The sequence below is a fragment of the Canis aureus genome, chromosome 5 (genome assembly GCF_053574225.1).
Source record: "Canis aureus isolate CA01 chromosome 5, VMU_Caureus_v.1.0, whole genome shotgun sequence".
NCBI classification, from domain to species: Eukaryota; Metazoa; Chordata; class Mammalia; order Carnivora; family Canidae; genus Canis; species Canis aureus.
The window spans coordinates 74034235-74046320 of NC_135615.1; the positions used below are offsets into that span (position 1 = coordinate 74034235).

Below are 12086 nucleotides of genomic sequence, written 5' to 3' on the forward strand. Positions count from 1 at the left end.
CGCGGCCGGTCCCGCCCTCCCGCCCTCTCTTCCCGCCTCCCTCCTGGCCCGCGACCATTGACCGCGCGGCAAACAGCCCGCGTCTCCCACGATTGGTCCGCCCGCTCAGCCAATCGACGGACCCGTTCAGGAAGCGGTGGGCGGAGCTAAGGGATCCGGAGTTTGGCGTGAGTTGCTATGGTCACCAGATGCTTTGGAGCCTTCCAGAAAACCCTGAGCTACAAATCTGGCGGGTTCGAAGTTAAAAAGGGACAAACTCTGCGCCTCCTCCTTGAGAGTGACTTAACAGCCTGTAGAAGGGCGGGGCTGAACGTGTCCCTCGTCTTCTTCTCCAGCGCTACCATGAGGCAGTGCAGGCCCAGAAGGGAGCCGGGGCTGGCCCAAAGGACAGCCTACCTCCGTCGTCACAGCATACTCGCCAGAACCAGCTTCGTGGGATTACAAACCGTACGGTCGCGCGGGCGTCCGTCTTGGAAGGGCTCCGTGCTTGGCTTTAATGTTCTTCTGATGCAGTCCTGAAAATCTAAATTTTTGAACAAGAAACAGCACGTTTTGTACTGGGCTCTGCAAATTACATAATGGTTGCTGTATTCCACCTTCACTCCCGTTAGTGGGGGACACAACCCAGCCATCTAAAGATGGCCAACCCCTCCACTTTTGCAGTGAATTTCATCATCTTAGTCTTTTCAGGGATTCTAGCCTCGTTATTATCCTTTTTTTTTTAAATATTTATTTATCCATGAGAGACACACAGAGCTGCAGAGGCACAGGCAGAAGGAGAAGCAGGCCCCATGCAGGGAGCACGATGTGGGACTCGATTCCGGGATTCCAGGATCACACCCTAGGCTGAAGGCAGGCGCCAAACCGCTGAGCCACCCAGGGACACGCCCCTTATCCTTTTTTTAATCTCCTACATCACAGATTTCTTTCTTCTGGATCATTCCCTTCAATTTGCAAACCTGTTCTAATGTCCCTTATTTCTTTTTTATTATTCTGTGACCCCTGCTTTTCTCCTCCTACCACGCCGGTTTTCAGTTCTCACAGCAAAACTTGAAAAGATTACATGTCTCCACTTTGTTACCTAACATCTTTCCTTTTCTGAAAAGACTCTAGCAAAGGGTACAATGACTTTTTTTTGCCAAAGCGCATGAACCACAATTACCTTCCTCAACTTCTTTTTTTTTTCTTAAGATTTTATTTATTTATTCATGAGAGACACAGAGAGAGAGAGGTAGAGGGAGAATCAGGCTCCCTGTGGGGAGCCTGACGTGGGACTGGATCCCAGGACCTAGGGATCACCACCTGAGCCAAAGACAGACAGACACTCAACCACTGAGCCACCCGGATGCCCCATTATCTTCCTCAACTTCTCAGCAGCATTTGACACAGTTTGCCCCTTCTTCTAGACACACTTTTTTTTTCTTTAGGCTTCTGATCTGGATGGAATTGTGTTCCCCGAAATTCATATGTTGAAGCCCCCAATGTGAAGTTTTGGACCAAGAGCCATTTAAAGAGGTAATTAAGGTGAAATTAATTCATAAGCATGTGGGGCCCTAATCCCATATGAAAGAGTGTCCTTACAAGAAGAGGGAGAGATCCCTAGGAAATCATAGGTACTCAGAGGAAAGGCCATGGGTAGCAGCCTTCCACAAGACAAAGAGAGGACGTGGGAGAAAGCAAACACCTCGATCTTGGACTTCCAGCCTCCTGAGCTGAGAAATTAAGTTTATGCTGTTGAAGTCACAGAGTCTATGGTATTTTATTATACAGCTCTAGCAACCCAATAGAGCTTCTGTGTTACCACAGTGACCTGGTTTTCTTCCCACTGCACTAACACTCTTAGCGTCCTGCACCACCTAGACATTTACTAAAATGCTGGTGGCTCTGTCCTTTGCTCTCTCCTCTTCCTTCTTACACTTTCTCCTTAGGTAATCTCATATCTCTGGCCCAGAGCTCACCTAAGCTTCTGGTTCTTCTGACTACCTCCTGGAAACTCCACTTAATGATCCGATAGGTATCTCACAACTCACATGGCTTTGGGAAGATGAAAAAGTTCTCGAGATGGATGGTGGCAATGGTTGCACAACAATGTGAATGTACCTAATACCACTGAACTGTATCCTTAAAAATGGTTAAAATGGTAAACTTAATGTCATATATATTTTTTACCACAATAAAAAATGTATAATTTTATGAGACAATTTGAAATTTGAACTATGACTAGATATTTGATCATATTCAAAAATTATTCTTTGGGGGCACCAGGGTGGTTCAGTTGATTAAGCATCTGCCTTCAGCTTGGGTCATGATCCCAGAGTCCTGGGATGAGCTCCACATTGGGGGTCCCAGCTCCCTGGGGAGCCTGCTTCTCCCTCTCCTTCTGCCTGCCACTCCCCCTGCTTGCGCATCCACGTGCTCTCTCTAAAATCTTTTTTTTTTTTTTAATAATTATTGTTTTTAAAAAACTAACATGGGGCAGCCCCGGTGGCGCAGCAGTTTAGCGCCGCCTGAAGCCCAGGGCGTGTGATCCTGGAGACCCTGGATCGAGTTCCACATCAGGCTCTCTGCATGGAGCCTGCTTCTCCCTCTGCCTGTGTCTCTGCCTCTCTCTCTCTCTCTCTCTCTCTGTGTGTGTGTGTGTATGTCTCTGTGTGTGTGTCTATGAATAAATAAATAAAATCTTAAAAAAATAAAATAAAAATAAAAAACTAACATGGCCAACATCAGTACTCCCCCCATGCGCAAATTAATTTCTCCCAAAGTCTTCCCCATGTAGTCTAATGGCCTTTTACCACCAATTTACCAAAGTCCAAAACTCTACTCATCCACCCATTCGCAAAGGCCAAAATCTAGCCTCATCTAATCCTTTAGTAGTTTTGTCAGCTCCTCCTCCAAACTCAATCCTCAGTCCCCTTCTCAGCTTACTATGTGAAGCAAGGTGCTATTGTTATTCTGGTCCAAACCAGCATCATCTCTTGCATCCTAGCTTGTCTCCTTCCCTCCTTTCTCATCCCTTTCTGGTCTATCCTTCATCCAGCAGCCAGAGCAATTCTTCTAAAAGACAAGCCAGATCTTGCCACTCTCTTGCTTAAAATTAAGCCCTCATGGATTGCCATTCAGGACAGATTCCAAACTCTCAACCATGGTCTCTGAGGAGTGACACCAACAAGCCCCTGCCCGCCTTTCCAGGCACATCTTGTCCCAGGCTCCCCTTCAATCAACAGGCTCCTTTCTCATTGGCCTCTTTCACTTCTTCAAATGCTCTGTCCTGGTTCTGAGGCCTTTGCCAGTCAACTCCTTTCTGTCCATCAGATCTCAACTGAGATGCAACATCTTCTGTGAGGCCTTTACTAAACCTGATACATAGATTAAGTCTCCACCTCTGTGATTCTTGCTTTCAAAGGGCCTTGTGCTCATCCTCTAATTACTGACTACACTGAAACAATTAATTAAGAAATGTTGGTTCATCTCCTCTTGCTGAAATATGAATTTCATGAAAGATAGCACCTGCTTGATTCATCTGAGCATTCAGCTCAGAACCTCAAACATTGTAGAGCCTCAGTAAATATTTAGGGAATGGATAAATGGTCTTTGCCTGGTACCATTGAATCTCATTATATCACTTATCAATAAATTCTGGTAAAATGTATTGACATAAGGACTTAGTACTGTATGAGCATTTTAGAAACATTATTTGACTTAACATGGTGCTCCTATGTTATTTTCCTTTGGGGGGAAAAAGAAAATAGAGACAGAGAAGTGAAGTCATGTGCTCAAGGTCACACAACTAAAAGACTAGAGCCAGGGTTCAAACCCACAAACCCAGACTCCAGAGTCCACATACATTACCCACTTCACCCTAGAGTTCTGTCTCCCTGAATTAGCATTCTGATTTTATAAATCACTCCCAGATGCTTATTGGATATGACTGCTCCCTGAGGAACCCAGACCTGATATTGGACCCTGGTGAATTCATTGAGATAATAAATATTGCCCTGGAAGGCCTCTTGGTGACCAGCCAGCAACACCTCCAACAGCAAGTAAGTGGGTAAGATTGTACCACCAGGTGCTAAGCATCGTGTTAGGGTTGTGGGCTGGATGACCTGGGAAATTAGAAAGGCAGCAATTTAGTCTTCTGAAAAGGTGGAGAGAGAAAGATGTGAATCCTGTGCTAGAGAATTAACATTTGTCCAAAACTATGAAAGGTGATAGGGAGCTTACGAGGCAGGCAGAGTAAGGGAAAGGCATTCCAGGCAGAGGGAATAGCATAGCAATAGAATAGCAATAGAGGGCAGAGCAAAAGCTTGCAGGCACGATGATAGATGACATGTCCAGGGAATGAAAAGGTGCCTAGTGCCACCTTCTGATTTCCAGTTCTGATTCTTTTTTTTTTTTAATTTTATTTATTTATTTATTTACGATAGTCACAGAGAGAGAGAGAGAGGCAGAGACACAGGCAGAGAGAGAAGCAGGCTTCATGCACCGGGAGCCCGACGTGGGATTCGATCCCCGGTCTCCAGGATCGCGCCCTGAGCCAAAGGCAGGCGCCAAACCGCTGCGCCACCCAGGGATCCCCCCAGTTCTGATTCTTAACCCAGGCCCTCTGCACCCCAGGATCTCATGGCTGTCCCCCTCAATTAGTCTGAGGCCTCTGTACACAACAAGAGGGCCAATACTTGCACCCTGGCCATAGGATTGCAAAGCGTTTTCACATACATCATCTTACGAGGAGTGCTTTAACTTCACAGATGACACCCAGCCCAGGGCCTGACACATAGTAAGTAGGTGTTTAATAAGTGTCACTCGTGGCAGCCCCAGTGGCTCAGTGGTTTAGTGCCGCCTTAAGCCCAGGGTGGGATCCTGGAAACCCGGGATCAAGTCCCATGTCAGGCTCCCTGAATGGAGCCTGCTTCTCCCTCTGCCTATGTCTCTGCCTCTCTCTGTGTGTCTCTCATGAATCAATCAATCAATCAATCAATCAATCTTTGGGGATCCCTGGGTGGCTCAGCGGTTTGGCGCCCGCCTTTGGCCCAGGGTGAGATCCTGGAGTCCCGGGATCGAGTCCCGTGTCAGGCTCCTGGCATGGAGCCTGCTTCTCCCTCTGCCTATATCTCTGCTTCTCTCTCTGTGTGTGTCTATCATGAATAAGTAAATAAAATCTTTAAAAAAAAATAAGTGTCAGTCATTATCATCCTTGGGATGACGATGGTTGTTGTTCCTGCTTGGATAGGAATACCTTCATCCCCCTGTCACTTGCTGATCAACTGAGATCATTGCTGTGAAAGTGCTTTATAAACCATGGAGTGCTGTACAGCGAGAACACTGTCAGGCACTTTTCCCCCAGAAAGCCTTCCAGATTCAAGGTACTCAGCCTCACCGCCCCATTTTATATATTTTTTTAAGATTTTATTTATTTATTCATAAGAGGCACACAGAGAGAGGGGGAGAGAGAGAAAGAGAGAGAGAGAGAGAGAGGCAGAGATACAGGCAGAGGGAGAAGCAGGCTCTCTGCAGGGAGCCTGACGTGGGACTCGATCCCAGGTCTCCAGGATCATACCCCGGGCTGCAGGCGGCACTAAACCGCTAAGCCACTGGGGCTGCCCTTGCTGTCCCATTTTAACTCCCCTGTCCGTCATTGATGTGGGCGTCCCACATCCCCTGTTGGATCTCCTGAAAGCAGGACTGTCTCTCCCTCTCCAGAATGGGGCTCCTCAGTGCTGGCCTGTGTCTCCGCAGCAGACGGAAGACTCCCCAAAGCAGGGTTCGTCTCTTCTCTCTAACTAGGGTCTCTGGGGGATGGTCTGTGTCACTCTAGTTAGATTTGGGATTCCCAATGGCAGGATTACATCTCCTCCCTTGAATGGGGACTCCTGAAGGTTGACTTGTGTCTCCGCCTTCAGACTGCAGGCAGGGCCTGGGCAGAGGGCAGCTGCTGGGCCATGTCCTCCACAGAGAACTCCCAACTCCTTGAAAAATTCCTTGCCCTCTGGGACCTCCAGGACTGACACTTCCACCCTCAGGCCACACACAGGGCTCAGAAAACACAGTGCTCCACAGTGCAAAAAGACACCAGACTAAACCTGGGGGGCCAGCTTTACCATGACACCCCATCCCCGGCTGAGAGATCGCTCTTCTGTGTCTCCTCCTCCTCAACTGCCTCCCCTGGAAAACGAGGGTGAGAACAACAACAATAATAATGACTACTGCCCTTCCTTTACAGAGCACTTGCTGTTTGCTAGACTCTTTGTCTCTTTGAGTCCTGACAAACACATAGGAAGGATGCTATTAGAGGCAGATTTCCTATGAAGCTAATGAAGCTCAAACCACCAGGCCCTTCACCGGCACATTCAAGGCCTTGGGAAAAGCCCAGCAATGTCTGTCTGTCTGTCTGTCTCTTTCTCTCTAGATATATATAGATATATTATATATATTCTTTTATATGTATTCTCTTTAACTTGCACAAATAAAATTTTATTTGTGAAAAAAATAAATAAAATTTTATAACTACAATTGCTTCAGACCACATTTTCTTCCCACTCTATCCCACTTCCCAATACGAATGATTCCCAAGACACCTGGAAGTACGTGGGTGGTGGAAGAGAAAGAAGAATAGGTAAAGAGCAAGAGGCAAATCTGTGCAAAATTCTTTCAATCATCACTAAATTGTCTGTCATTTAATAGTGACACCAACTCAAAAAGGAAGTTCTCTCCTATAAGGGAGATGTGGCATATGCAATTATAAATACTCCATGCATATCTTTCTTTTTTTTTTTAATTTATTTATTTATTTATTTATTTATGATAGAGAGAGAGAGAGGCAGAGACACAGGCAGAGGGAGAAGCAGGCTCCATGCACCGGGAGCCCGACGTGGGATTCGATCCTGGATCTCCAGGATTGCGCCCTGGGCCAAAGGCAGGCTCCAAACCGCTGCGCCACCCAGGGATCCCGCATATCTTTCTTTTTTGATAGAATTACACAAAGTAGAATTTATCAAAATTCCTACTACAAACCTATTGGCACTACTACAAGTGTCAGAAACATCTGTGTGTGAAGTCACATGATTGTGTATCCTGACTCTCAGGAATAAAACAGGTTTTTATTACTAAAAAAGAAAAAAGGAAAAAAACATTTTTAAAAATTTATTTATTTGTTTGTTTGTTTATTTGAGAGAGCTAGCAGTGTGAGTGAGGAGAAGGGCAGAGGGAGAGAGAATCCACAAGCAGACTCCTCACTAAGCATGGAGCCCAACGTGGGGCTTGGTCCCCGCCCCTGAGATCATAACGTGCGCCGAAACCAAGAATCAACTGCTTAACTGACTGAGCCACTCAGGTGCCCTTAAAACATGTTTTTGATCAACCATGCAAGAGGAAAGACTGAATCATCTCTCCATTTTTACTGGAGAAATTTACTTTTAAAATTTATAGACAGTTCTTTTTTTTTTTTATCTTCCTTCTCTTCCTAAAAATTTGAGTCCTAAAACTATTAGGTAGAGCAGAACAAGAGGAAAGCATGTGACAGGGGGAGAGAGCCACAGTGGCTGAGAGCAAAAATCAGAGCCCCAGCAGGGTGAGGAGAGTGTTCACATGGCATGGAGTTCAGGAAGGTGAAGAAGGTGTCCCTGCGTGGGAGGGGGCAGCCTGCCAAAAGGTATCAGAGCCCACATGGGGTGAGGAGGGCATTTATAGGAGATGGGATGGCAGCAAAGCTAGGAGATTGTTTACAAACAAGGGCTTGATCCAGTAAGCAAATAAATTGAGAAAAATGGAAGCCAGATTTCTCAGTGTTAAGGAATGGAGGTATAAATATAGAGACGGGGGAGCTAGGATGAGCCCCATTATAGTGGATTAGAATTGCCTGTAATGGTAGGAACCCATGTTTTTAATATCTATAAATAGACATAGAAATAATTGTAACTGTAAATGAGTGTGTGTGTGTACACTCTTTAGCTCTGGAAGAGCCTGGGCACAGTGACACCCTCATAACAGTGAGGTCTTGGTTTCTGATGATCATCCTAGCACCAGATCATGACTTTTAAATACTACGCTCCACAAAAGATTGAATCAGAGATTCTTGGAGGACTGGTTGATTCCCGGGGCTTGAAAAGAGGTATCTTCTTATACCAGAGAACAATGGATGCTCAAAGAATGATGGGACATGTCAAAATGACAGACTCCAGTTTAAAGAAGCTGCCATAAGGCAAATCTGTGACAATCTGAGCATTAAAATAATGATAGTAATAGGTTACAAGCCACTAAACAAAATAGGAGACCATGAGTTCATAACTAAAGACACACATACATACATTCAAACTTTGAGAAGGTATATACCTCCATAGTCTCAAAACACCTCCTCACAAACTACACATCCATTACAAAGGGAAAAGAGTAAGTATAGTGGAGAAGACTGGCAGACATCACCTTAGCCAAGTGACCAAAGTGAAACATGGGACAGATGAAAATGTGTGCTACCTAATAAAATGTATCAAAAAGAACACAGCAGGGACGCCTGGGTGGCTTAGTGGTTGAGCGCCTCCCTTCGGCCCAGGGTGTGATCCTGGAGTCCCGGGATCGAGTCCCACATCAGACTCCCTGCTTCTCCCTCTGCCTGTGTCTCTGCCCCTCTCCCTGTCTCTCATGAATAAATAAAATCTTTAAAAAAAAGAACAGAACAGTGGGGCGCCTGGGTGGCTCATCGGTTGAGTGTCTGACTCTTGATTTCAACTCAGGTCAGGATCTCAGTGTCATGAGATTGAACCCTACATTGGGCTCCACACTCAGTGCAGAGTCTGCTTGTCCCTCTCTCTCTGCACTCCACCCACCCACTCACCATCCCACTTACTCTCTCTCTCAAATAAAATCTTAAAAAAAAAAAAAGAATGGGGCACCTAGGTGGCTTAGTCAGTTAAGCCTCTGGCTCCTGGTTTCAACCAGGTTGTGATTTCATGGGTTGTGAGATTGAGACCTTCGTTGGACTCCACACTCAGCAGGGAGTCTGCTTGAAGAGGCTCTCCCTCTGCCCCCTTCCCCCCTCAAAATAAATAAAATTAAAAAAATATTTTATTTATTTATTCATGAGAGACAGAGAGAGAGAGGCAGAGACATAGGCAGAGGGAGAAGCAGGCTCCCCGCAGGGAACCCGACGTGGGACTCGATCCCAGGACCCCGGGATCACGCCCTGAGCCAAAGGCAGACGCTCAACCACTGAACCACCCAGGTGTCCCTAAATAAATAAATCTTAAAAAAAAAAAAAAAGCCCATGACATCACTTCTGTGATGTTCCTGTTAAAGATACATAATCTGAATCACAAGGAGTCCTTAGACAACCCTAAACTGAGAGCCTTGCCACAAAATAACTACAACTCTTCGAAAGTGTCCAGGTCTTGAAAGGCAAGGAAAGACTGAGAGATTTCCTGACTGATAAAGACTAATGGGACATGACAAAGAACCTCAGTGGGAGATTTTGGCCTGAGTCTAGTCGCTGCAATGGTTTCACTGGAGCATTTGGTGAAACTTAAATGGAGTCTCAGATTATTTACTTATTTATTTATTTATTTATTTATTTATTTATTTTGGAGTCTCAGATTAGATGGTAAATGTTCCATGTTAATTTCCTAATTTTGATGGTTGTATTGAGCTTATGTGGAGGAGTGTCCTTGAACACAGGAATTACACACTCAACATTAACTCAAATTCAAGAGAGTTATGGGCAGCAGGTTGGCAATTTACCCTCAAATGGTTCAAGTTAGAAAGAGTTCCCTGTACTGTACTTGCAACCTTTGTTTGTGATGGTTTCAAAACAAATACCATGTAAATGAGGCAAGCAAAGAATGTGCAGCTAAAACAGAGGCAAATATTGTCAAGCAATTAATCAAAGTATTGTGTTATTCTCCTGTGTTTGTGACAGTGTTTTTCAGTCAGCTTATTTTAATTTATAATTGGTCGTGATTTGTTTTCTCATTTTATTTTAAATATATTTTTTTAATTTTTAAGTAATGTCTGCACCCAACATAGGGCTCTAACTCACAACCCCAAGATCAAGAGTCAACATGCTCTGCCAACTGAGCCGGCCAGGTGCCCCTGTGTTTTCTCAATTTAAATATTCACTTTCATACCTGGTTTTCTATTCCTAAAGAGGGACCTCCAAATTTTATAGGCTTCAGTCCCCATAAAGCCATTATCCACTATTGGCCTTTCTTGTACCCTTTAAAGATGAGGAAACTGAGACACAGAAATATAAAGTGACTCACCCAATGTCACTAAGTGATGAAGCAGGATTTGTTTTTTGTTTTTTTAAGATTTTATTTATTTATTCATGAGAGAGACACACAGAGAGAGAGAGAGAGAAAGAGAGGCAGAGACACAGGCAGAGGGAAAAGCAGGCTCCATGCAGGGAGCCTGACGTGGGACTCGATCGCTGGTCTCCAGGATCAGGTCCTGGGCTGAAAGCAGCACTAAACCACTGAGCCCCCCGGGCTGCCCGGATGAAGCAGGATTTGAAGCCAGGAAGTTTGACTCCAGAGTCCCCTTCCAGGGGAGGGGCACTGAGGACTCGGTGAGATGAAAAGAACTTTACAAATGTGGGGATTAAGATTATTCACAATTAGAATAAAAATGCACACTTGTCTGCTGGAGTTTAGGTTCCTCAGGCAGAGGAAAGGGAGGAGCAAAGTCCTCCTACTGTATGCCAGAAACTGCTTGGAATTTCACATCCAGGACTTCACTTTTTTATTGTCCCAGATTCCCAGATGAAGCTCCTGAGGCCCACAGGGATCAGCCCAAGGTCACACAACTGGAAAATGATAGAGCCAGGAGCAAGTGCCAGGGATGGTGACGGCTGCCCAATAGTGTGCTGGCAGAAGGCTTGCCAAGCTGGGTTTGCCAAGGTTCATGGACATGGCACAGCCCAGGACCTTCCCACCCTCTCTCACACCCCGTGCCCCACCATCCTGAGACAGATGCCCAGGACAGAGTTGCCATGTGGCTGGCGGCAGCGCAACATTTCTACCCAGATCGTAAGTAGGCAACATTGTTGACCAGGCAGCTGCAAGGTGGGGACCCAGGTAGCCACCAGCTCTGGGAAACAGGTCACACAGCTTGGGCTGCACCATCAGGAGAGTGGGTCCAGGGGAGCAAGTAAGGACTTTAGAGTCAGACAGATCTGGGCTCTGTCTCCTCTTACTGGTGTGACCTGTTGGGGCCAGGCGGGAAGGGAAACTCCTCAAGATGGCGGATACGCCAAAATGGCTGGGGTTCCTGTCACCACCTCCACTTGGGACGCCAATGGACCAATGACCTGCTGACAGCTTGAGCAGACCCTTACACCTCTCCTTTGGACTTCCCCAACCGAACCCAATGCCCTTCAAACCCCAGAGGAGGAAGTCACCTTTGACTGGTCGAATTGCAATCCTTCCTTTGCATAGTGAGGGTCACTCTGACTGGTTGGATTGCAATCCTTCCTTTGCATATGAGCCAACCAATAGGAAACCGTTCTGCCTTACAACGTTATGTAAACCCCCTACCACCTTGTCTTGGGGCGACTTCCTCGACTCACTCTCTTTCCCCCGTGAGTCGTGGAACCTCGCCCGAGGGTGCCTGCAATAAAATCTGTTCTTGGACCCTCGCTTGCCTTGGCGGTCTCATTTCCATCTAGTTACTAAAAAACTTAACATGACCTTGGGCAAGTCACTTCACCTCTTTCAGTTTCAAAAAGTAAGAATTTTGCCTCATGGGGAAGCTCTGAGTATTAGAATGGAAAGTGCCTAGCACACAGTAGGTGCTCAATAAATAGCAGCCAAACTTTATTCTCATTCTGTGAGGGCTTCTCAGCAGAGACAGCCTTTTGGGAACTTTAGAAATCCAGGCTAAGGAGAGAGAAGTTCTTAGGTACCTTATTTCTGGAGGGGCCCCAGAACTGAGTCGGGAGAGGGAGGCCTCCTGGCCTGCACAGTGGGCAAAGTCCTTCCAGCCCCCCAGGGTCCTGGCTCCGTTCCCGCAGCCTGTTCCTTACCAACAACAGGAGCAGAGCCCCAAGGTTAGGCAAACAAGTCCCTGATAAGGCACTTCCAGGTTGGGCCTTGCATTCAAGG

General features: G+C 46.1%; 1 long non-coding RNA gene across 2 annotated transcripts; it reads left to right on the plus strand.

Annotated features, from left to right (window-relative positions):
• The first annotated feature begins 43 nt into the window (after window positions 1–43).
• Window positions 44–6493, plus strand: LOC144314619 (uncharacterized). Of its 2 annotated transcripts, XR_013380480.1 has the most exons (6): window positions 44–447; window positions 1428–1515; window positions 1929–2140; window positions 3912–4040; window positions 5701–5761; window positions 6221–6493. It is a non-coding gene; the product is annotated as an uncharacterized LOC144314619 (long non-coding RNA). The 2 variants fall into 2 exon arrangements; XR_013380481.1 differs by lacking the exon at window positions 1929–2140 and having other exon boundaries at window positions 51–447; window positions 6221–6491.
• Window positions 6494–12086: the final 5593 nt, after the last annotated feature.